This window comes from Typopeltis vanoorti, chromosome 25 (genome assembly GCF_054136105.1).
Source record: "Typopeltis vanoorti isolate ZY-2024b chromosome 25, IOZ_Tvanoo_1.0, whole genome shotgun sequence".
Classification (NCBI taxonomy): Eukaryota; Metazoa; Arthropoda; class Arachnida; order Uropygi; family Thelyphonidae; genus Typopeltis; species Typopeltis vanoorti.
This window is the reverse complement of record NC_143573.1, coordinates 63077689-63105095: the sequence shown is the minus strand read 5'-3', so window position 1 is coordinate 63105095 and position 27407 is coordinate 63077689. Positions and strand designations below refer to the sequence as shown.

The 27407-nt window shown below is 36.5% G+C and overlaps 1 protein-coding gene across 5 annotated transcripts in view; it reads right to left on the bottom strand.

Moving 5' to 3' along the window:
- Positions 1–27407, bottom strand: part of LOC150092793 (ethanolamine kinase 1-like) — a 115028-nt gene that overhangs the window by 58790 nt on the left and 28831 nt on the right. For 2 of the 5 annotated variants that reach the window (XM_090414312.1, XM_090414314.1), the window contains exon 1: positions 9691–10178. The exons of the other annotated variants lie outside the window; for them this stretch is intronic. The gene's annotated coding sequence lies outside the window, so the exon portion shown is untranslated. Of the gene's footprint in view, positions 1–9690; positions 10179–27407 lie in introns of those variants that run through there. 5 annotated transcript variants of the gene reach the window in all.

The following is a 27407-nucleotide window of genomic DNA, read 5'->3' as shown; positions in this document are numbered from 1 at the left end:
ATTCATCGTTTCACTTTAGATAGATTGCAGTAGACACAACATTCTGCAGGCAAGCATTTAGCCTGCTCTAGCTGCAAATTGTAAACAGCCGGCTGATCAAAGAGGCGGCAATATACATTTTTTTGAAATTTTTATTCGGTGTATCCGGCCTTATTTATTTTAATATTGATCATTCTAAGAATTTTTTGTTTTTATGATAAAAATTTTGTTTCTTAAAAATTAACTTATGAACTGCTCCCTGGCGGCAGCACGCCCATCGTAGCGGCGCCTGCATGCCCGCTTCTGCCGGCCCTGCTCACCACTTCATTCTAAGTAAAAATTTTCTACCACAATCACACCTACCTTTTATATGTATACAAATAAAAAACTGACATAATTGCATATGAAATATGTTAAACTTCTATATTTGGTTAGAGCACACATTATTCATTTGAATAAAAGAACTTGTATGAATAGAAATTGATCCACTCAACAGGTATGCATACAGTGCTGATTGCTTATGTCAAGTAAATTGGTCAGTTACAAAAAATACATTTCTCTGACATTGAATGAGAGTTTGTGCTCTCTTGAGGTTGCTGCCTGGTCTCTGAAGAGAACCAACCAGTTCAAAATAGCTGTCAGGCCAGTAAAACCATTATCAAATGCTCTAATAAAAGGCAAATATATGGACACCTGGGCAGTGGTTATGTTATTTTAAGTAGTGTAAGCTAAGGCAACTCCATTGCCAAGGATTGTATTCTTGTAAGCTCTAGTCAAATTTACACAGCTTCTTCTTGTAGATACTTATATGTTGGTGATACATAACTGTTAATTTTAAGGAAAGACAACATATACTATTATATTAATTAAATAACTTTAATTAATACTTCCAATATTTCGATAATGTTACATTACCATCTTCAGGGAACATAAAAATTAATCAGATGTGCATGCAGGCACTAACACTGAACAAATATGGCTGAAGACATATTTGTTCAGTATTAGTGCCTGCATGCACATTTCATTAATTTTTATGTTCCCTGAAGATGGTAATGTAACATTACCGAAATATTGGAAGTATTCTTCTTCTTCTTCTTCTTCCTTTCTAGGCTTATAAGCCAAGTGGCCTGTTCTGGACTCAATTCCATCTTTTTAAGGGTCTTCCTCTGCATTGAGTACCTTTTGGGTGGTAATTTAGAATTTGTTTAGGTATCCTGCTTCTATTCATTCTTAGTATGTGTTTTTTCCATTTTTCTCTATAGCAAATCACTATTTCATTTAGGGAGGTTGTAATTCCAAGTTTTTTTCTAATTTTGCTGCTTTTCATTTTGTCCATTATTGTGACCCCTTCAGTTCTGTGCAGAAATTTCATTTCAGATGATTCAATTCTTCTTTCATCTGCTTTTTTATTGTCCATATCTCACTGGATTAGAATCTGCAATACAGTAGCTACTTATTCATGTGTGTTTTTGTACATAATTGGGTTTAAAAATTTTATTTATAATGCCTGTTACTTTTAAAAAGTTTGATATCTTTGGTTCTATATCAGCTTCATTTTCATATGACATTGTGCAACCTAAATATTTGAATGTATTTACTTGCTCTATTATTTTGTTGCTTATTACTATTTTATTTCTTATTGGATTAGCACCTTTGAAGGCCATGACTTTTGTTTTGTCGGTTGATATTTCCATACCATATGTTTTTATCAGATTATTTAGACTCCATAATGATTTTTGTAGTTCATCTTCATTATTTCCAAGGATTATTTGGTCATCAGCAAAAAGAAGAGTAGCTAATCTGGTGTTACGGTTTATCTTGAATCCTCCTTCATTAGTTATCTTCCATTCTTTTATGATTTTATCTATGTATATATTAAATAAAATTGGTGAGAGAGGACAACCCTGACGTACTCCTCTATTTATTGGTTTACAGCTTGATGTTGGATTATTGTATTTCACAGATATTTTATTATCTTGATATATATTATATAAGGCTCTAAAGAGTTGGTTTGGTATTTCATATTCTTCTAGGATTTCCCATAGTTTTTCTCTTTTTATAGATTACACCAAAGCATTTTATCAAATGCTTTGGTGTAATCTATAAAAGCTATGTGTCTTTCTATGTTCATTTCTCTGTGTTTTTCAATTAATAATTTTAACGTAAATGCAGAGTCTATGCAAGACCTGCCGTTTCTGAATCCATTTTGTTCTTCTATTAATTTTGGGTCTACTATACGTTTAAGTTTATATGCTAAGATTTTTGCATATACTTTGTAACAGGTACTAAGTAAGCTGATTCCATGATAATGTTATAATCAGATTTGTATCCTTTTTTGTAGATTGGAATAACTATTGCTTTGGTCCAATCTTGTGGGCATTTTCCTTTTTTCCAGATCATATTATAAAAGTTAAGTAACCTGAGTGAGAATTCAAGTCCTGCATATTTGATAAGTTCCAAGTTTATATTGTCTTCTCCTGGAGCCTTTCCTGTTTTGCTTTGGGTTAATGCTTCTGTTAATTCTTCTAGAGTGATGTTTTCCAAGTTATCAGAGATGTTTACAAAGGGTAGTTTTCTGTTTTGAATGTTTTCATCATACCATAGATCTTGGTAGTAATTTTGCCATGTTTCTATTTTAATGGTATTAATATCTGCTTTTTCTCTAGTTTCATTGCTTAGATCTTTGAGGATTTTATATGCATTAGGTCTTTTGAGTGTACAGTCTCTCTCTCTAATTTTGTTACAAAATTGTTCCATGTGTTTCTGTTTATTCTCCTGCATGCTGCTTTTGCTATTGCTTTTTATCTGCTGTATTCGATTTTTGATTCTATTGTTTTTAGGTTGAGCCAGTTTTTATATGCTTTTTTCTTTTCTTCAATAATGCATTTAATTTCATCATCCCAGTCCCTACAGCCTCTTCTTCTTTTCCACTTTTTCTTTGTTCCTAAACTTTCTTTTGCAGCTTTTGTCATTATGGTTTTCAGGTTTGACCATTCTTCTTCTATGTTCTGATTTTGTTTTATACTTGTCATCCAGTTCTTTATTCTTTTTTGGTACAGGTCTTTAATACTACTGTCGTCCAAAAGTCTAACTTTGAAAGATTCAAAATTTCTATTTTCCTTATGCTTTTTTGTTGTTTTCCATCTTGGTTCCCATTTTATTTTTTCAATTAAAAGGTAATGATCTGATTCTATTTCAGATCCTCTGTATACTCTTGTATCTATTATCATTTCTGACATTTTGATATTGCTGATTATGTAATCTTGTGTCTCTTGCTTCCCAGGTGTATCTGTGGTTGTCTTTATGTTTGAAGAAGGTGTTCATTATTTTAAGGTTATTGCTTATAGTAATATCTCTTAATCTATTTCCATTTCTATTACAGTTAAGTTCTCCGATAGGTCCTATGTTTGGTTTATATGGTTTATTGCCAATTCTTGCGTTGAGATCTCCTATTACCAAAATGTGATCCCTAGGATTGGTCTTATTTAATATGTTCTGCAGTTGGATGTAGAAGTTTTCTGAGTCCTCCTCTTTTCCTTCTTCAGGTGCATGTTCCAATTATTGTCATATAACCTCTGTCTATTTTAATTCTCATTTCTATTATTCTATCGCTCCAAAAGTTGTAATGGATTATATTGTTTCTAAGAGATTTATGCAGAAAGATCATTACACCAGATTTAGCTTCTCTCTTCTGCTTTTACCCCACTGTATATATAGATATACTTTTCAGTTTCGTCTGTTCCTCTCTGCTTTTTTTTAGATTCTGTAATTACTGCTATTTTTACATTTCTTTCTTCTAGTGCTTGGTCCAGTTCTATGATTTTGTGGTGGATACTTCTCACATTCCAGGTGGCGATATTCCAATAGGTGTATTTCTGCTTTTTTTTTTTGTTTTCAGTAATTTTCTTCTCGAATCCTTATTCCAAGCTGGTTTGTTACCAAAAAAGTCTGTCTGTTTACTATCTTCATGAGTCTTTTTAGTGGGTTAAAATCTTGATTGAGAGGGTTACTGGCCATCTGTAGTCTAGCTTGGTGATGGGGCTGCCATCTTGAGGCCTTCAAGCATTAATTAAAGTTATTTAATTAATATAATAGTATACATTGTCTTTCCTTAAAATTAAAAGTTACATAGTTTCTACAAACATTTGGCTTTGAAATAATGTTGGATCTTTAATATCCACTTTTTCTATGTAATTTACATTGACAAAATGAAGCCATATGGCTCTTTCTTTAGTATTGAAGTGAATGTTTCCATACTAATAAGAATTGTTTCAGTAATCCAACAAAGGAAATAAGGCAGAGAAATCTAAGAGTGTTCTGTTTCACATTCTTATAATGCTAGACAAATGCCACAAAATAAAGTGCTAATTTTCTTCCTTGAAGCAACACGTCCACAGCCACTCTGTGCCATGTGATCCTTATAAGTGTACACGTGGATGCACAGAGGACAAAATACATGTACACTTATAAGGATCACTAGTGAGGATGGGATTAAATGTGTTTGGAGACATTGGATATTTGATGGAATTAAACAACAGTTTCAAGCTTTCAACATTTCACTTCAGTGACAGAGTGAAGTGAAATGCAGTAGAACTGAAGTCCAAAATCCTATTGATTCTGGACTTTAAGAGTGCTGCCTTGTTCCCTCTAATGGGAATAAGCAGGAAGTCAAGGTTGCAACTCCAAATACATAAGAATTACTGTTTGCCACATTTTGGCAAATTTAAGAAATTCATAATTATTTAAATTCTCTTGGTTTTTAACAACAGCTGCAAATTCTTCAAACATGCTCTTACATTTAAACTTCCTAAGATGAAACAGTTTCATTCTGTCAGGTGTTTGAGGCATGTTCTGATAGGCCCGATTTTTCAGTCATGATTAGAGATGTATTTTTTATGTTCTTCCAAGTAGGTGTTAGCTGTTCAGTCTGCCCACATGCTGACTAACTTTGAGGAATGTGGAACCCTATACACACCAGGGGAAAGAGTTGGTTCTCAAGGGAATGAACACGAGCATATAGCCTCATATGGGGTTTGAAGGCAGTGAAGGGATTGTATTTTTTAAAAATTCTGGCTATTTTTTTCTGAACATACCTTGCACTTAGACAGTGAATTCCCCATCCCCAAAAATGCTCTCACTTCAGTTTTGTCCAATGTAATGGAGAAGATTATCAACAGTCAATTTCTTTGATACTCTGAACTGACAACTAACTAGTTACCACTAGTATGGATTTACCAATCTAGATAACTGGAGATCTCCTAATCTACATCGTCTACCACTCAACTCATGGCACTTATTATGAAAAGTTTGGAGAAACCTGTGCCCATTACATTTGACATCTCTGAGGCTCTTGATAGCGTTTGGCACTGAGTGCTTCTTAACAAATTACTATCATATGAACTGCCTTCTTCCCTTTTTAACTGGATTTCCAGTTTTTTCTAAGATTGATCCATACATCGATGTGTAGCAGTGGATGGTGTTCTCTCTTCAGATTTTCCTGATGCAGGTGTCCCTTCATCTTGATTAATATAAATGACTTGCTCTTACTGATTGCAACCCCTATTCACAGTTTTGCTGATGACTGCACTCTCTCCACCAATTCTACTCACATAAGCCATGCAGTGCACAAACATCTTTAGCTTCAAATCATACGTAATATATGCCCTGAACACTGATTTTCATATCCTTGATTGGGTTGAAAACAATCCTGTACCTTCAACACTTCCAAAACACAGTTTTGCTGGTTTTCTTGGACAAAAAAAAAAAAAAAAAAAAAAAGACCTCAGATCTTCTCCACTTACTTTTGATAATGCACAGCTCAACAGTCAAAACCAAATCACTCTTCTTGGACTAACTCTTACTCCAAACGGCATAATTATATTATTTTTACAGCATACTCAGCCTCCAAAAAAACTTGGCCTCCTTTATTGCTCAAACAATACTTCTCCTCTGACAAGTTACATACCCTACATAAATCCAAAATCTGGCCAACCTTGGAATCCTGTTCTCATATTTGTGGTAGTGCACTTCTCTAAAAATTCTTGATGCTGTTCAGAAAAGAGCAGTTCAGTTGATTAATGACATCACTTACAGACTCTCTTCAGCCACTTTCTCATAGAAGATCAGTTTCCACATTGTCTCTTCTGCAAATGTTGTCCTGTATGCTGTTCAGCAGAAATAGCATCCATTATACTTCCCATTTTTGCCAGAGCTACAAGAACTCAAGCAACATCTCTTTACAGTCAAACTGCATGCGCACTGAACCTGCTACAGTCATCTTTCATTTCATCCAGATCAATTCTATGGAATAGCTTTCCCAATGAGGCATTTCCAATGTACTACAACCTCCAACTGTTTAAGAATTATATCAAAAGATTACTCCTAACCCCTGCACACACACATTGCTACTGGTACTGCTGCCTCTCATGCATGTGTTTGTGTATGGAAGTAATATTAAAACACATAGAGAACAGTGACTGCATTACTATAATGTGTCTATGAAGAGGGGGGGGGGACATTGGGATTTAGATTAAGTATTTTGTTAATTCTCTTGGAATTATAACCATCAGATAAGATGAGGCACATATACATTAGTTTCCATAAATTAAAGAAGAAAGAGAAAAATCATGATTACTCAAAAACTGTATGCTGCATTTTTATACAATTTGGTGAAAAGCAGAATAATATGAGATGCGAAAGAAACCGCTACAAAAATTTAAAATAAATAGTTATAATGTAAATAAATAAGCTCTCCTAAGTCCTCAAGGTTTTGGGAAGGAGTTTGGGAGGAAGTCAATAAGATTAAGATCAGGAAACCCAGCTTGACAGTCCAAATATATGATAGTCTCTTCTTAAAAATATTACTCCATGAGCGCTCAATGAAGACAACCATTATTATTATTTTGGGCAACTCCAAGGAGTCGACAGACTCATTGAGGGAGGCCCTAATATCATGTCAAGAACAACTATTCAACATTCACACAGTATCTATCATACCTCGCCTTGAACTCATTCACAGTCATAGCACCCACAACAGACTCTGGCAGCTTATTCCACTCATTCACCACTCTCCAAGTAAAAAACCTAGCTCTAACACCCTTGCTAACCACATTCTTGCCCAGCTTCCATGTATGGCCCCTAGTCCTCCCACCACCAGTCCTATTCTCAAAAATATCTTCTGAATTAATCTTATAGAAACCCTTCAGTAATTTGAATATCTCAATCATATCACCCCTTTTCTGCCTATCAACCAATTTTTGCAACCCACAAATCTTCAACCTGTTCTCATAGGGTTCATTCCATAGACCTGCTATCATCTTGGTCACTCGTCTCTGGATCCTCTCCACCTCCTCCCCATCAAGAAGAAACCCTGGCACACATATCTGGGCACAGTAGTCTAGATGGGGTTTTATCAAGGCTCAATAAAACCCCATCTAGTTGTTTAGCTGAGAAAACAATAAATAACCGGTTTTCTCTGCTTGTTAAAGTATTTTTCAGCAACCATATGATTTGATGAGCTGATTTAGCCATTTTTGCAATGTGCCCCCTAAACTTTAACTCCCTATCCACCAACACTCCCAAATCCCTAGCCTCATCAATCTCCTGGAGTACAGTTCCACCAAAGTGATATACTGCTGCTAATCTTTTCAGCCCGAAATGCATAACCTTACACTTTGCCACATTAACTCAACATCCATTTTCCTTAGCCCAGTCCTCCAAACTATCCAAATCATCTTGCAAAATTTTGACATCATCTGCATTCACTATTGCCCTACCCAACTTTGCATCATCCGCGAACAAATGAACTGTTCCTCTCAGATCCTTTCCTATATCATTAATAAACAAATTAAACAGTAGTGGTCCAAGAACAGATCCTTGTGGCACACCACTAGTCACAGGCCGTCTTTTGGACTCTACTCCTGAATAAACCACTCTCTGATATCTCTCCATCAACCACCCTCCTATCTTCACCAACCCTATATCCATCCATCCAATATGCTGCATTTTACTGATTAGAATTCCATGTGGTATCCTGTCAAAGGCCATAGCAAGGTCCAGTAGAATCACTGTAAATCCATTACCCTTATCCAGTTCAGCTGTCACTGTGTTATAAAATGTGAGCAAGTTACTGAGGCATGACCACCCCTTCACAAAACCGTGCTGTCCCCGATACAGTATCCCATTTTCATCTATCCAATCTTGTATTTTCCTCTTGACTATTTTCTCCAAGACCTTGATAACGATTCCTGTTATGCTGATTGGCCGGTAATTTTCAACAGCAGCCTTGGAACCACCTTTATGCAGTGGAACTATTTTCCCCCTCTTTCCAACCCCCTTGGGACTGACCCAGACCCAACACTTAAACAAAATGGTCAAGGGCACTGACAATTCTTTAGCCGTTTCACGTATGACACGAGCTGATATACCATCCAATCCCACAGATGTGTTGACATTGAGGTTTTGTAATAGACTATTTACCTCTACTTCATTCATCACAATTCCAGTATAAGCTGTTGGTTCTTCCATTCCTGCAATGTCACCACCTGGATGATATACTCTTGCAAAGTGCTTGCTCAGTAATTCCTCTATATCGACTGATTCGGTTACCTCCCTACCCTCAGCATTTTTTAAAATCATTCTGCCATGAACATTTTCCCTTTTACTCGCAATATATTGAAAAAACTGTTTGGGATTCTCTTTAGCCTGCATGGCCAATTTTCTTTCATAAGCTTGTCATACTTACCAGCCCGGTAATTCCACATGTACCCTGTCTTAATTGTAAATTCCACTCATTTAGCCACCTCCCAAGTCATGATCTTATGATCACTCGCCAATTGGTGGCAACATGGTCATGTTTGTTACAGCCACATTCTCAGATGCGATTACTAGTTCAAGCACTCTCTGCCCCCTAGTATTTTCCATTACATGCTGTCGTAGATAGTTGTCCCTTAATAACCGCATAAAATCCAATTCCTTCCTCCCATGTGCCCTCTCCTCCCTCCAGTCAATGTTACCATAATTGAAATCACCCATAATAATTACCCTCCTTCTGCTCATTTCTTCTATTTGCCTATGCATACTATCCCCACCATCTATTCCATCACCTGGTCTATAGCAGCACCCAATTGCATATTTTGTTCTGCTAGCCTCTATCTCACACCAAATGGCCTTTCTGTGGATCATTTCCTCTAATAAAGATCTGTGTTTCATTCTCTGTAGGACATCTGTATTTGTCACATGTCTTCATATGCCTTCACATGTGTTTTAGTCTTCATAATACCAATTATAGCAAGATGCTACTCCCTTAATTAATTCTTCTGCTAAATTATTCACTAATTCTTCAACTTCTTTCCACTAATACTTTGGTTGTGGTGTCAATATCTTCAATTTTGTACTAATTATATATATATATATATATATATATATATATATATATATATATAGAGAGAGAGAGAGAGAGAGAGAGAGACTACAATGGATAATGATTAAAACTTTCACTCTCATTACCATCATGTTTAGCATTAAAAAAAAAAAGACTGCAAAGGGGGAAAGAAGAGGAAAAAAAATCTATGAATATTATGCAGTTTTGAATTATAATCCATACAATTTAACTCAGTGATCATCACAGAATTATTTTACTTAATAACATATCTAATCGTTAAAAAATGTTTTTAAAAAATCAGATCTAGCACATAATCTAAAGTTACTTACTTTTTTTAAATACAAAAATTAAAAAAAAATTACAATTTATTTTTCTTGCAGTTTTTCTGAAGAATAAAAGCAGGCTTCAAGAGTTCAGAAAGCGGTAGGGTAGGTAGCCCAACAGCAAAATCATCCTTAGCACATTCCGGTCGATTAAAGTATTCCATTTTTTCACTGTAAACGAACCTCAATGTATGTTTACCAACCTGCACATTTAAATCATCTTTATTATTTACAGAATTCTTGTTCACTATTTCTGTAGCCATGGAACTTGAATCTCCAACTCCTATAATGTCTACAGGCGATTTTCCCTGATTCAAACATTTCTCGAACTCCTCCCAATTACTGCACTCGAATGTCATTTCTTTAATCTGCAGTGAATCTTACTACGATCATGTGTAAACAGAGCTGCGTAAGTTCTATTCCACTTACAGCATGATCATTTCATTCCTTATAAACTAGTTCACGTCTACCTGGATGAATCAATATTTGCTCCAAAGTGTCACTGAATTGCCAAAGTTTGCTTCTTTTTTCCATCTCTATCACTTTTATGCTTAATTCTGAAAAGCTGCTTTATATGGATTTTTTTTTTTTTTTTTTGTCTCTATATTTCTAACGTAAATTTCGGTTACAATTTCCTCGAAGTTACTCCTCGACAAAACGTTAGTTTTTCGTATCAAATAAACTTCATGCAAAATAAAAAATAAAAAAAGTGGCGCTCAAATCGCATTTACAGCGTATGAAATAACAGAGGAATAGTGCATTCTGGTTTTTCAGCTGGGAAGCGCGTCTTTCAACATGCATAGCTCGTAAATAGGACAGGATAAGTTTTCTATTATCAATTGCATCCGGTATAATGATTTTTGTTTCCATTCTCCAACATTTTCCTATACTTTAACGCAGAAACCACCTTGGTCAAGACCAGTGCATGGGATCGCTTTAGCATTGGAGCAATTGGCAAAGGCGCCATTTGAGGATATTTGCCAATTATCGAAACTGTCACACTATAAAAGGTGTTCAGCTACGAATACGCAAAGAGCGTTAAAAGCCTAGTCACATGTGAATAATTAATTAAGATGCGGTTGTAGAATTTCAAATTCAGATATTAGAATATAAACGTAAAACTATTTGGAGAGTGGTTTTGTCATTTTCACTAGCCGAAGCTTGTAGCGAAATTATCGAGAAGGTTAGAATGTAATCTAATAAATACGCGGACTGGTATTTGAATATCCCACATCATTATTGCTATTTGTAGTCATAAAATAAATAATAAGTATTTTTTATTCTCCAACAGGAGTAGGAGGAATCTCTTAGTTCCAAATAAATTTTTTTCAGAAAGAGGCAGGCAACCAACCCGAACTATTCCTAGTTGTCACCGTACGTAATTTTCGGTGCTTTGTTATTATTACGTGACACCTCCAAGGAGTCCATGGACTCATCGTGGGAGAGCATACTACTCCACTATAACTCACCGTCTCGCTTCCTTAATCCTCGAACTACACGACTTACTACCATCAACATACAACACCATCTACCGCCCACCACCACAATAACAACCAATAGTACCAATAGTATATATTGTCTGTAAATTGCGTGTGTGCTCTCATGGCCGATTTGCCTATATGCGGGATGAAAAACTCGAGTTTCCGGGAGGAAAAAACTTTGCTACCTCCGTATGAGATCGCATAATACACCTTCAAATGAAAAGGCCCATGCAAAGATTCCTCTCGCCAAGAGATCGAAGTCTTTTCTAATCGAAGGTCGCAATGTATCGTCCTTTTTACAACTGCACTAGAGAGAGAGAGAGAGAGAGAGAGAGAGAAGAGAGAGAGAGAGAGAGAGAGAGAGAGAGAGAGAGAGAGAGAGAATACAGCACCCAACTGCTAAGCTCGCGTGCTCATAAACCCTAATTGAGATGAATTGATGTGACATTCTCTTCTGAGTTATGGAGTTCAAATCCAGCGTTCTTGGGAGAAAAAACTCCTTGCCTGAGACTAACTTGAGAACCATTTATTAAATAAATAAATAAAATAAAAACTGAAAGAGGAAAGAGTTCCTCTAGTTAGCGACTCGAATAGAATGGTCCTGATTCTGGAGGCCTGGCATTATGGAACCAGAGGCGTTGCTACAAGCTACACTAGCCTGTTTCTAGACATATCGTAATCGATTATAAAAGTGAAATCAGGGAGTGTGAAATCATTAACTTTATAACTGTGGATCTGAATAGAAAATTAAACAATCTGATTTTTAATGAGAATAACCTGAAACACTTGGAATTATTGGCAATGAAAACCATGGGCTGAGTGTTACTCGTGTATCCAAATTTTAGCTTTATGTGGGTTAATTAACAGATTTAAGGAGGCAATCAACAGATATGGGGCCCAATTATTTATTGACATTTTAAAAATCAGAACTAATATTTCTCGTCTTATTCCTATAATTTTAGTTCTGATTTTTCCTTATAATAAACTCAAAAGATAATAAGCCGAAAGGCTATTTTACCGGCGAAGTTGTTAATTTTTGCTCCACCTTTGCATGGATTTCCCCTGGTGTTGCACTACCCAAGTGATCATTTACACTTGGGCCTGCCGATAGTTTTTTCGGCATGAAACTCTATGGATTTCGATCCGAGTTTCGGATCCGGTTATAAAATAGAACGGGATTTACCACCCCCCTTTCAATTAACTCAAAAGATAATTGCAATTCTGAAACGAACGTTCTCATGTAGAGATAAGGATGTTATTTTGCCTCTTTACAAGGCCTTGATAAGACTTCACTTGGACTATTGTGCACAGGTATGGTCTCCTGGTTTCCGTTGTGATTCTGATATATTGCAGAGAGAGTACAAAGGAGAGTGTTAAAAATGATATCAGGATTATGGAATACTGATTATGAAGACAGATTGAGAATTTGTAGACTGAAGACACTAGCAAACAGGAGAAAGAGGGGTGATATAATTGAGACTTACAAACTTCTGAAAGGGTCATACAGGATTTCAATCGATGGAATTTCTCAATTTATGGAGGGTGGGGAAAGGAAAAGAGGGCATCATTGGAAGCTGAGAATGAATAGCGCCAAGAAGGGGAGTAAAGGCTAGATTTTTCTCTCAGAGAGTGTTGCGGGATTGCCATTAGATGTTGTGAGTGCAATTAGTGTGAATGAATTCAAGAATAAGTATGATAGCTGGTGCGTGCAGTATGTGGCCTCTCTCGATGAGTCTCTGACTCCCTGGAGATGTCTCTTAATAATAATAATTTTAGCCTTTTAATATGCTTACAATTAAAAATATGTATAACAGTTTTAAATCTGTCAGTGTGCACTACTATTTATACAGCACGTTTGTGGTTTTCTGTTCTACAGTCCAGCAGATAAGTAAATCATTTCCAAATCAGTTAACCAAAACTTCAGATGAAAAATCTCTATAAATAGGATAATGATGCTTTAAAATCAAGGAAGAAAAGCGCACATATGTTTTTGTAAAGGAAGTTAATTTCAACAAAAATTGTTAAGATGCCTTTCATAACAGCATTCTTATACAGTAAAGCAATTCGTATTCATAGGAGTTGAATCTAAAGTCATTTTAAGCATATGTAATGTAAACATTTGAAGTAATTTATCACCCGATAATTTGCATAACAATAAGATACTGGGAATGCTCTCGTTCCAATTATTTACTTTTAAACAAGAACACCAACACATTTCACTGGCAGAATTTAGCTAAAATTAGCTAAATTCAGTGTCGAATGAATTCTTGTGCAGTCTTCTTACTCCGTAATAACTTCGAAACGTGATTACAAGCTGCTCTATATATTTTTGAAGAATAGCTACGCAGGTAAGTAAATTGAATTTACAACTAGGGCGATTCACTAAGCCTACCGCCGTTAGAATCGGCATTGCTGTTTTCATATACACTATAGGCATCTGTCCATTTATTTTTGTGGTAAGGACAAGGCATGTCCTGCTCCACAGAACAAAATCTAGGCCTAACCATGGATACGCCATACGACGAACTTAATTTTAAAGAACTTTTGGCAATATTCAAACATTTAGGCAATCTTCTGCACACCAAATAACCAGGGAAAGTCGTAATTCACCAGATAACAGAAGTTGATACAGATGATTCTCAACTCTCAGAACTTCTCCCCAGCATTCCCCCAAGACAGCGCCAGTGAAATAGCAACAACAGCTGATGACAATCCCCTGGCAGACCAAAAGTGATTATCAGGAGGTCCGTGTTTGCAAGAAACGCAAACCTGGAGCCTCTGAACCACCCAAAGCGGATGAAATGGAAGAAGACGGTCCTGTTCCGGACTCTCCTGCCTCCACTAGCGAAAAGATACCTCCGATTATTCTGCGCGAAAAACATAGATGGATGTCGTTAAGAACTACGATGTCCAATCTTGATATCTCATATAGCCATGCGAAGAATGTCACAGATGGTATCAAAATTCAACCTAGTTCAGTGATGGATTATCGAAGACTAACAGGTGAATTGAGTGCGAGAGGCATACAGTACCACACCTTTTCACTTGGGTCAGAGAAAAACCTCAAAGTAACGATCAGATGTGTATCTGAAGATGTCTCCACAGAAGAAGTGGCTGGGATCTGCACCAGCAGGACTTATCACTCATTCAGGTCAGCAGAATGACCAAAAAAGACAAGACTCCGATGCCACTGGTACTAGTAGAGATCAGTCAATCTTATAAACATATATACGACCTGACGTCCATCTGTGGACTGAAAATAACTCTAGAAATATTAAGGAAAAGGACTTCAACTGGGCAGTGCCACAGATGTCAGAAATTTGGCCACTCCTAGAAAATGTGTAAGGCCAATTTTAAATGTTTAAAATGTGGGGACAGCCACCCAACAAATACATGCACTAAGCCAAAAACTTCCTTGGCTAAATGTGCCAACTGTGGCCCTCATACTGCCAACTACAAAAGATGTACTAACAACACAAGAAATAAAAAATCAGAAGAAGAAACATACTCTTCCTCCCTCAGAAGATCTACGTTAGAGATTACTGATTCACAGCCTCTTAATGATCAACATAAAGGGTCAGAAGAACATGTGCCGAAGTCAGAGGTCCTCAAAAGAACAACTCAGCATCAACAGATAAGGACATATGCTGATGTATCTCATCCCAAACAGACATCCCTGGATCAGTCAAAACCACATACAAATATCCCTCACCATGCTCTACTAACAGATTTCTAAAGGACATACAAGCCATCATCTCAGCGCTCACTCATGAACAGAAATAAATTAAAACCAGACTCACTAGAGATCATCGCATGGAATGCGAACGGCCTAAGAACCACAAAGATCTTAGAACTCCAGGACTTTACTCAAAGACATCACCTAGATGTTCTGTTACTAAGCGAAACGCATTTAAGACCTTCAGACAACCCCAAAATTAGGGGATATCAACTGTACAGAACAGACACGCTGTCCCACAGAGGAGAGCACTACCATTTTTATTAAGAATCACATCGCTCATCATTCTATAAACATTCCTCCTACCACTAACCTCGAGGTCACCGGCATTGAGATTCTCACGCATTCGGCTGGCAAACCAAAAATCTTCTTAGCATATAATCCTCCACAAAAAATATTATTGCCCTCAGATTTGAACGCCATGTTTGATACCAGAGAGCCTACCATCATGACCGGTGACTTAAACGCCAAGCACCCAGTCTGGAATAGCCATTCCACCAACAAAAACGGACACATACTAGAAAACTATGCTGGATTCAACAACCTGTTGGTGGTAGGTCCGGCCGAGCCCACCCATCACAATACCTATGGTCGGGCTGATGTCTTGGACATAGCATACTACAGTATATCAGACTTCAATGCATTTAATAATCTATCATCTGATCACAATCCAATACTGTTTAAGTTGGGAAACAAATCAAGATAAACTCTCTCCCACCCTCACTCGTTCATTCCTTGGGAGAGGCTGTCCAAGGTACTCCCGCAATATATTGCTCCTGTACCCATCATAAAATCCAAAGAGGAAATTGAAACAGCCGTAAAAGATCTAACTGAACAGATTAATGCGGCCTGTGCAGCAGTTACTATTTCCGCAACTACCGGAAGACCCAACCACTTGCCAGAAGATATTATGAATCTCATCAGGGAAAAAAACAAAGCAAGAAAAAGATACTATAACACCAGGGCGTCACAAGACAAACGGATCTTAAATCGACTCAACTCTTCAGTGAGAGATGTCTTCACATCCCATAGAAGTCAATTTGGGAAGAAAAATTGACCTCCATCTCTCTCTGGATAACCACTCCATTTAGAATCTTATCAGAAAGATTAAAAACAGAAATAAACCTCTCCCCCCCTCCAAACATATTTAGGCCTCATCCACACCGATGCAGATAAAGTTGAAGCAATAGTAAAACATTTACAAAAGCAATGCAAACCTTCATACGATCATCTCGATTTCAATCACATATATAAGATTCACCGACACGTCAGATGCTCACTCAAATCTTCTGTCACATATTCCACTCAAACTGTACCCACATCACCTGCTGAAATATATCCTATGATCAAGAAGTTTAAGAACAAAAAGGCCTCCGGACCTGACGGTATTTCTAACAAGGTGATAAAGCTAATTTCTCGCAGAGCCATTGTGCATCTGACAAATATAATTAACTCCATCCTTCACTACAAATATTTCCCTTCTGGAAATTGCCAGACATAATACCAATCCATAAACCTGGAAAATACCCCCGATTGCCTCATAGTTACAGATCAATCATCTGAAACCGAGCAAAATTGCCAAGAAGGTAATTCTTACCACACTCCAAGAATCAGTACACCAGTTAAATATTCTTCCTGAGGAGCAGTTTGGGTTCTGCCACTTTCATAGAACCACGCAACAAATATACAGATTAGTGGAATATATCACCGAGGATTTTAACTGGCGTCAATGCACTGGGGCTGTTTTCCTTGACATAGCCAGTGCATTCGATAAGGTTTGGCATTATAGTTTGCTATACAAACTGATATCAAATGGTATACCAATGGGAATCATTCATCTAATCAAGTCATACCTCCTTGATAGGCACATGCAAGTTAGAATGTGTGGGGCAGTTTCGACACTAAAACGCATCTTGGCTGGAGTTCCACCAGGATCCTTACTAGCACCGATTCTATTTTCCATATACTTGTGTGATATCCTGCACAACCCATTGTCATCAATCAAAGCCCTATAACGCGGATGATATAGCTATATTGGCCAGCTCTTTAAAGCCGCTGCTAGCCATCAATAAACCAATCAATAAATAAACTAATGGAACAATATTTCGCCAAATGGCGACTCCAAGTGAATCCTCAGAAGAGCGTAGCCATCCTATTCTCTAGAAGATCAATGCTTCCTACTGAAAACATCCTCTTATTCCCATCGCTAACTGAGATCAAATATCTTGGCGTACTATTGGACAGAAAACTGACTTTCAGCTCCCACATTAAGACTCTGTGCAAATACATCAAAAACTATAGCCCAGCTCTAACCGCTAATTAACAGGAACAGTAAGCTGAACCCCCAGAATCCAACTACTCATATATAAACTGATGGTTCGTCCAATGCTCACCTACGCTTCTCCGGCCTGGAGTCATACCGCTAATATTAATATTCTTAGGTTACAACGTGTACAAAACAAATGCCTCAGAATGATCCTGAAGCCCCCATGGTTCATACGAACTGTGCAACTTCAGCGGGACACAGATGTACCCTATTTTTACACCTTCATGCAGGCTATAGCAACCAAATTCTTCTCTAAAACATCTGTGCACTCTAACAAACTGATCCAACTGGCTGCAGATTATGACGAAATGGATTATTTCAAACATAAAAGACCAAAAGCCATCCTAAACGACAATACTGAGAACTAATCTCCAAGCCCACTCAGGGCGAGCAATTAGCTCATAAAATTTTCTTCATTCACAGTTTCTCTCAAGATAGCGGGGAATATGAAAAGCATTTGCTTCACCCCTTAGGTCAGTAATGTTGTAAATTTCACTGGCATTTTTCTCCTAGCAACAACACGGTGAACATTACTCGCTATCCAACCAACAGGCTGCGGATTCAAATCCTGCAGTGAACATGACGTTTTCAAGTGGGATATGATTTCATGTAAGACTACTGATTCATTTATTGGAGGCATGAAGTGGCTTGAAAAATTTCCATGTTTGGTCTCTAGAGCAGGGTTTCTAGATTCTGTAAAAATAACTAGTAATAAAATAATAGAATAAAATGAAATAATAAAATAAAATAAAAAGTTTAAATTACTAGTAACGTAGTAAAGGTCTGATAAGGTTTAACTGTAGACCTTATCAGACCTTTACTACGTTATTATCAGACCTGATGAATGACTTCCAAAAGTCATGGAGAATAAAAATGGTTCTTGTTCAGCCTGCCATGCTAGTGAACAATATTTCTAAACTCCTTGAAGAGAAGAATGAGAGAAAGGGATAAGGCATCAAAAGTAGAGAACAGACCCATTTTATGAAAACGATGGAATTTAGTATTTAATAATTTTGCACGACAAATGATCAGATTGAAACGATTCCACAAATTTTAATAAGGGATCCAATTATTATAAAAACTGAAATTCGTGGGCATATTCTTGTATTAATATTCATAGTAGCATAGCTAAGTTTTTGGCGCACTTGACAAATTTGCGCCTTTTTTTAGTGTGATAATTTTAACAGCTTCCTAATCTCAGATTTCATTAAATTCTCTCCCACCAGAAGGAAATTAATAAATATTTAATACCGATAAGTTTGATCTTCAGTGCTCATGCAAATGGTCCAGCTTATTTGAAACATACCTTAACACTTTCATTGCCAAGCTGAAAATTGGAATTTTGTGTGGTGGCCAAATTTTTTTAATTTTTTTATTTAGTTAACGGCGTCCACGCGATAACGCGTGATCGGTCGTTTGGTGAGGACTCGCATCGCGCGATATCGCGTGATTGGCAATGAATATTAAAAGAAGTGCCATTGGTTCTTTATTTTCATGACTTCGCACATATTACAGCTTGCGAAATTGTTATTTTTTTATTTTTTTTTTCGACCCCATATTTCATAAGCGACCGAGAAACCTGTTTCATACAACACAAGTGCTATTTAGGATGGAATTGGGCTCAGTTTTGGATGGCAATGTGTAGAACAAAGTTTCCCAAACTTTTTTTTTTTCATGGCCCGGTTATTTTAATACTTCATCTTCGTGACCAACTAAAATCGCCAAACGATTCGGCTGGTGGCGGGGTTGCCGCCGCGCTGCCTCGCCATTAGTTGAGCTTAAGGCTCTAAATAGAAGGTACACTTACTTGCCGCCATTTTAAATCTAGGGGTCTCCGACAGTCGCATCGTTCGAGCTCTTGATTTTTTCGACTTTATAGCGAAATGGGAGATTGTTCTGCTTCAAACTGTATGTATGTATGTATGTATGTCAAAAAAAAAAAATCAGCTAACGCCTTTTTATTCCCGTATACGGGGAGTAGGCGAGGCCATTTAGCCCTATCTAACTTTTGGAGACTGAGTGGGCAGTTCAATCTCCACTGGTACCAATCAGAGTTAGATGGCCCAAGGCTATCACTAATTAAGCGGTACTCAGTGAAGAGAGACGGCTCAAATGTGCCGCCATCTCATGGTCCCTAACCCTAACACAATATATTTAATGTCTGAAATAATATGGGTTCTACGGTCGAAAAACCCGAGTTTCCGGGAGGAAAAACCTGCTTGCCCGTGCCAGAGATCGACTAACTCGGGAACCGGTCGAAAAAAGGCTTAGAAAAATTTCCTCTAGTCGCCGACTAGATTCGAAACCAAGTCTTCCTTTGTGCGACCAAGCGCCGTGGTTGGCAAACGCCACATCCACTGAGCTACACAGGCTATGTATCTATATATATATATAAACATAAATAAGTTATAAATTATCATTGACCTGCTTGCTTTTTAAAAGTTCATATTGAAATATAAGAAAAATCTCATGAACTTGCATTCAGTACATATTTTGGAAATACTGTTATTCTATTACACAGATCCCCCCGTCTCGGAAACTCGGGTTTTTCATCCCGCATACAGAAAAATTGGCCCTTCAGAACACACGCAATTTACAGACAAAAAATACTAGTTGTGGTAGTGGTGGAGGTGGGTTGTAGATGGCGTTGATTCGTAGTAGAGGTTCAGTGTAGTAGTTGAGACAGCTGTAGGTGTCCTCCCGCGATGAGTCTTCGGACTCCTTGGAGGTGTCACGAATAATAATAATAATAATATATATATGTAAACATAAATTACTTATAAATTATCATTGTTTCAAAGACAATTACAAGTCATATGTCTAGTTTGGTTTCATTTTGTTATTAATATTATTACATGACACCTCCATGAAATCCCAGGACTTTCAGTTCCGTATTTTAAAGTACGGATTTAGACAATGCAGAATTTCTAAAATTAATAACAGTATTTTATCAAAATCGCTAATTCATATAAAGCAGTACAACCAATAATAAAGGACATGGAAAGTCTTTTCTTTACGAATTCACGAAAAATGAATGAACGTTATACAGCCACTTCTATTTACTGATAAATGATACGAGCTCTACCGCCAAGATAGCTCCAAAATGGCGACAAGTACGGGGGGGGGGGGATCTGTGTAATAGAATAGCAGTATTTCCAATATATGTACTATATGAAAGTTCATAAGATTTTTCTTATATTTCAATATGAACTTTTAAAAAGCAAGCAGGTCAATGATAATTTATAACTTATTTATGTTTACATATATATATATATATATATATATATATATATATATATACATATATACATACATACAATTTGGAGCAGAACAACCTCCCATTTCGCTATAAAGTCGAAAAAATCAAGAGCTCGAACGAATGCGACTGTGGGCGACCCTAAATTCAACATGGCGGCAAGTAAGCGTACCTTCTTTTTAGAGCCTTAGTTGAGCTACTTTACCCGAACAAAGAGACTGTGAAATGGCGACGCGGACGTGAATGGAGCGCGTTTTTTATTACTCACAATTAAACGCTATTTACTTGTATTTTAGAGTTTCGTGAAAAAAAGAAAACCCCAAAACGAAACACCTAGGTTTTCGAGAGTTTTTTCAGACGAGAGTTTTTAGCTTTCGTGACTCACCATTTGGGAAACGGTGCCGGTTCGTAACCCACCTTTTGGGAAACGCTGGTGTAGAACATATGATATTCTATGCACTGGGGAAAAGACAAAAGTGTCATCACTGCTAACTTTATTTAATGGTTTTAGCAGCAAGTTCTATTTCGCATAAGAATATGAACAAGAAAAATTTATTAATTTCATTAATATAACGCTAATTAGATAAACCGACAACATAAACACCACACTATAAACCGAATAGTATAGAATACATATTCTATTTTAAAATTATTTAACACATTTTACAAATGCTTTCCACATTCCCTAAAGCTGTAAATGAAAAAATCAAAAACTTAAAATAGATCTTAAATAAAGAAATCCCGTCCTTCAAAATACTACAATTTCCCTATGTGCACAACGTCTAAAAAGCTTTAAAAATATTTTTAAACAAAGAAACTACAAAGTCATATTAATAACAAACGAAAAATTAGCAACTAAGTTTAACACACGTGAACCACAGTAATAGGTTTTTTATTGCGTAAATATTTCGTCCTAGGTATCTTAGGACATCATCAGTACAGTAAGGCAATACTGGTGATGATGATGAACAGCCTATTTTTCTACCCACTGTAGGGTGAAAGCCTCTCCCATTGTGAGAGGTTTGTGTTTACCACTCCCATGGTAACCCAGTTCATATTGGGAGAGTATATCTATACTTGGGTGAAGGAATGTATGAAGGTGGAAGACAATCACAAACATCCATGCCTACGCGGGATTCGAACCTGCAGCCTATTGGCTGGAGAGTGGATACGCTAACCACTCGGCCAACCAGGCCGGCAAAGCAATACTAGGAATGACAAAAGAAAGGGCGCGTACGTACATAGGAATCCAAATTGCGTGCAGTAGCGCGTTGCGGCCTGAACTTAAATTAAATTAAATTGAGCTAAATTACTTAAATTAAATTAAAATTAATTACAGTTAAGTTATTATTTTACACAATTTTGTATGACAATTTCTCATACTTTAGTGATGGCGAGAACATCATTTCGGTTTAGATTTGGTCTTTGGGGTAGGACTTCAGCACTTTCTTTATATAAACGTTCATATTTATATGAAGATCTGTGTAGAAGTTTTGTCTTTTTCCAATGGATCTTGTGGTTTGGGTTTTCCACTCCGTGTTGAGCGAGGCCTGATTTATGCGGTTTGATGAGGCGGATATGGTCTTGATGTTCCGAAATGCGTGTAAAAACTGATCTGCCTGTCTGTCCAAAATAAGAGAGTTTACAGGAGCATGGAACCTCGTATACCAGGTAGTAGCATACGTAAAAGTTTGTCTTTAGGAGAGGGTAACAAGTTTTGGATCTGGTTGATGGGTTTGTAGGTGGCAGCAAGATTGTATTTCTTCATAATTTTCGAGAGCCGCTCAGAGATGCCTTTGATATAAGGTATGGGAATCCTATGGAGTTGTTCTTGTCTAGGTTGAAGTGCGGAGAAATTGCTGATGATTTTTTGAGTTGTTTTGAGATTGTAACCATTTAGCGTGGCTGTGTTTTTGATTATTTCCAATTCTTGTTTTAGAGAATCATCGGAAGAGCATAATCTGTGCGCTCTGGTTACCAATGATTTAATGATGCCAAATTTTTGAGAGGGATGATGAGCTGAAGTATTGTGAATGTAGCGGCCTGAAAATGTAGGTTTGCGATAGACAGAGGTGGAAATGGAACCGTCTTCTTTTCTTTGGATGTGTAAATCCAGAAAGGGGATGCCTTGTGGGGATTCTCTTTCTAATGTAAATCTGATGCGAGGATGAAGGAGGTTGATTTTTTCTAAAAACTGAACCAGCTCTTGTTCAGAATGACTCCAGACTGCGAAGATATCATCGACATATCGAAGCCAGAGTTTTGGTTTGGGTTTGAATGCGAGGATTTTTTCTTCTAGATGTTCTATAAACAGATGATGATGAAACAGCTGATGATGTCCTAAGATACCCCTAGGACGAAATATTTACGCAATAAAAAACATACCACTGTGGTTCACGTGTGTTAAACTTAGTCATGAATTCTCCACAGGTTTCTCTATATAATCAAAACGAAAAATTAGCAAATCCTTTCAAAATCCCAATTAAGCAAAGGGAAAACTCATATTTCATTGCTACAATGTAGTCAAGTGATTTCCCAACCTAATTGCATTTCAGTATTCACCGAATCCTCGATTAGATCTCTATGATTCTCAACATCGGATTCCTCACGTCAAATACTTGATGTGAAGTTGGCTCTTTTTTCTGTATACTATTAGCCTAGTCGTAAATCTACTTCAAGTATAAACTTTTATTTGCTCGGGAATAATAAGAATGAAAATAAGAATATAATTTCTTGTCAAGTATAATTTATTTGTAATGGTAAGTTAGTCTTTTCTATTATATGACTCCCACTCATGAAAGCTTGTACATTAGTAGCGTCAGTAAGTTAGGGATTATTTTTTTCCTTTTTTTTTTTTGTTAATTCTATATTTTTTATATACAGGTCAGTAGTGACAAGTCTACTACTGAGGATATACTTTTTCCGGAAAAACTACATATAGGAAGAAAATCTTAACGCCCTCTTCTCCTTCCTTATGTATCGTAATAGCTCTATCTACTTTGCAAAAATCTATGGTTCAGTAAAAAAAAAAAAAAAAAAAAAAAAAACCCTAATAAAATAAGGTTGCATTTTAAATTATCAGTATATATATTATATTACATTATGAAATACCTTATATATACCCCTGGAGGGTACATATAAGGTATTTCATAATGATGATGGATTTATATTTTCATGGGTACCACTCGTATCGACTAATTGTTGACAGTGGAACTTTTAATACAGTTTTGCCAAGCATCGTGTCGCAAAGCTCTCTTCGAACTAATATGATCTAATAGAGCTGTAGCCTGTTTGACTTGGCATATCTATGATTTTTTTTTAAGATCTGCCAGTACGAATAAAGGTGTAGCTACAACAATTAAAGCTTGGACATTACATTTTTAAGATCTCTCAAGTCCTATTAGTGCTGTCCTTGTTAAAGAGTGAAACCTGTATGACTTGGTATCTTTCATGTCGGAGCTTTATTAGGGTTATCATAGTACAAGACTATGTCTGTATAATATATAAAAGACTATGTTTTATAATATATAAAATTGACAAAAAGAGGATTTTTTTTTGTTGTTGTTTTGCTTTTTTAAAATCAGGATGTCTAAATATCAGCATGTCTACATTCAACTATATGAACAAATAAAGATCTAACAAAAGAAATAAAAGTAATTATATATAAATCGGTAGTTAGACCAATATTGACTTATGCATGTGAAACAAGAATAAAAATGTAAAAAAATAGATAAGCACATGTGAAGTCAACACACTAAGAAAAACAGTTAAAACAAAATTTGATAGAGTAAAAAAATGAAAAAAAAAATTATAAAGAATAACAAGTTGAAGCTTAAAGCAAGAAGGTATTTCAAGTATTAATATGAAATAAGTTTTAGAGGATGGAACATCGTATACACCAGGTAGTAGAATACGATGTTCTACTACCTGGTGGTAGTAGAACATCGTATTTTTTTGCAACAGTTTCCAATCAGATTATAATAGTTTACTGACAAAACTCGAACTCTTTTTTATTTAGAAATCAGTCTTTACGGAATAGGCTGGATATTATACAAAGAAAGGAGAGAAAGAAGTGTTACAGGTTTTCTTTTCTTTTGTTGTTTTCTCATAACCATTCCAACAGTTAATCATATAATGAGTTGCTACATGTCTGTAAAGTACCTGAATGTTGATTAAACGTACAAGAGTGTAGTGTGACAAGATCCGCCTCGTACAACTGATCTTTCTATGACGCATGTTTCCGCATGAGTAGCAAAGCTTCATAAATTTTCGAACTATGGTATTTTGAAACAAGTAGCGATGCATATAAGGACCAAGTTTTTTTAATCAGCATGGAGACATTTCTTAAAGATATAAAATAATTTGTTACCATTATGTGAACAATGACAACAAATGTGTTACAAAGCTTATTGATTGTAAAAAGTTTTAAAACTGCTGGGTTACAAAGTACCTCATACTTGACAAAGGTTAAAGGTTTTACGACGTTTATATGATCCGGAGTATTTAATAACATGGTGACACATCGTTTTACTACTTATATACAGAAAAAAATATGACTTCTGCATTGCTTTAAACTTGGTATATTCTTGGGTCTGGGTTGCACAGATGAGGCCTTAATAACAGGGCGAGCAGAATTTAACCTGTTTATACTACGCGATCCACTTCGCCTAGTTAATGAGAAAAAGCAGCCAATGGTAGTACTCTCGGCGAATCTTACTGAAGCATTTGATAATGTCTGGCATTCCTTTCTGTTCCATCCGCTATCAAGTTGGTGTGGACAAAAGGCGGTTACCGTCGTTATTAGAGGGTTTCATAAAGAGGGTTGTCACCCTCTTTCTCCCCCGTCCGTGGTGAGGGGTTGAGCCCGCCTAATGTGGGATTAAGTATATGTATCTTATAAGTCTGTGTGTTCACGGGACCGGTTTGCTTGTTCTGAAGAACGAAAAACCTTCTACCACCGTATAAGACCGACTAACTCACCTTTAGTCGAAGGAGACCAGGTAAAGGTTCCTCACGTCATTGATGGGAATAGAACCCAGGTCTTTCCGAACGGAGGCTCCGTTAATCGTCATTAAAGGAGTGTATGCAACACAACTTACAGCCAACTGGTTAATGGGTTCTTATTAAACCCGGTCAAAATTCAAAAAGGAGTCAAGCAAGGTTGCTCCCCCCCCCCCTCCTAGTCCACTGCTGTTTGCATTGGTCCTTGACCTTTTCTGCGGGAAGTTGACAATTCGTGTCCTGTGCGAGGGATAACAGTTTCCTCAACTATGGAGGAAAATAAAATATTAGCACATGCTGATGATGTAATAGGCACTTTGAAAAATAATGATTCCATATACAGCTTTTTTGGAATTTTGGAAAAATTCAGCAAAATCAGTGGATTCACTGCCAATGCTGACAAGACATAATTAAAAGCGTTTGGAAAGTGGTATCTCGGAAGTATTCCTTTTGGGCTTACCCCCTAAGAGAGAACCTCTCATTATACTTGGAATTTACTTCTCCACCTATCCAATATTACCAGTTCAACAACTTATATATATAAAAACATTGAAACCACAGAATATTGGAAAATTAGATCACTTTCCTTTTCTTCTAGAGCTATAGTACTCAAACCCATCTTCCTGTTTAAATGTACATAATAAATATTACAGAAGCTGAAGAAAAACAATTATATAGTAAATCTGTGCAATTATTTTGGTCCACCCGATATCAAGAAGTTAAAAAAGAATTTCTTCAACTATCAGAGAAGAACGGAAGTTTTGTGCTTCCAGTGTTAAAATTCTGGTAATTAAACAATACATCTTCAAAAATCCATAAAATATTGCGGACCAATCACACATGTACAGACATTCGCCGGCACTACCTGGGTTTTCATCTCACGAGCTAAGATTATTCCTAAATACTACAGCAGTCTTGCGTAACTCCAAAATTGCTACAGCATTATCGCACTGATATGTTTTCCATTAATAGCAAAACTTGTATAAGAAAATCGTTACGAACTTCCACAGTTGGGTAATAACAATAACATTTTATTTAATAACTTATTGAAGTTCCAAGGATACCATAACAGGATGGACTTGCTTAGAGAATTGCATATCGTCGCCTTTCAGTAAATGTCACCAAATGAGGGTACTTTAACAGCGGATATCCAATCTGTGGCGTCTGTTACAGATTAGAAACAGTAGAACATTCATCTGTTTTGAGCATTCTATTACTTACAACAGAACAGGTGGTTTTTTTTTTTTTTTTTTTTTTTTTTTTTTTGTCTTCCGTATGTCAGTAATGGGAAGAGAATTTTGATTTTTATAATTAATCATTTAAAATATCACTTATGGAAAGTAGGAAACGTGAATATCAAACCCAGTAATATTCATATTACTGGTTTTGATATCCACTGGTTTTTATTAATATCAAAACCAGTAATATGACATACAATGGTTTACAATATTGTATTATGGAAATTTTATTGTTCAACACGACTATTTTTGTATTTAGAAAGAAGCATTCTAGGGGATACCAACTTTTTGACTAGATGATGCAGACTACCTACATTATGCAATATTCACCAGGGTTAGATAAAATTCTGTCTATTTTATTACTATTACTATGAGAGGTTTTTACTGTGGTGTCCTATGGTCAACTGCAGGGATGACTGGAGGCAAACCGAGGCAGAGTAGAGCAACTCAAGGAGGTTAACTTAGATAAGGCTAATCACCTGAGTAGAAATCATCTCCGGATTTTAGTTTCAATTCAATTCGTCTTTCGGTTAATCAGCTGCATAAGACTGGTGAAAAATGGAAAAAAAAAAGGATAGGCTTTGGTTATATGACGATATAAAAGAGCTGAGGTCTTTTTTTTTCCTATCTCTCATCCACCTGTCTTTTCTTTCTCCTTATAACTATTAGGCTCTCTTGCACTCCT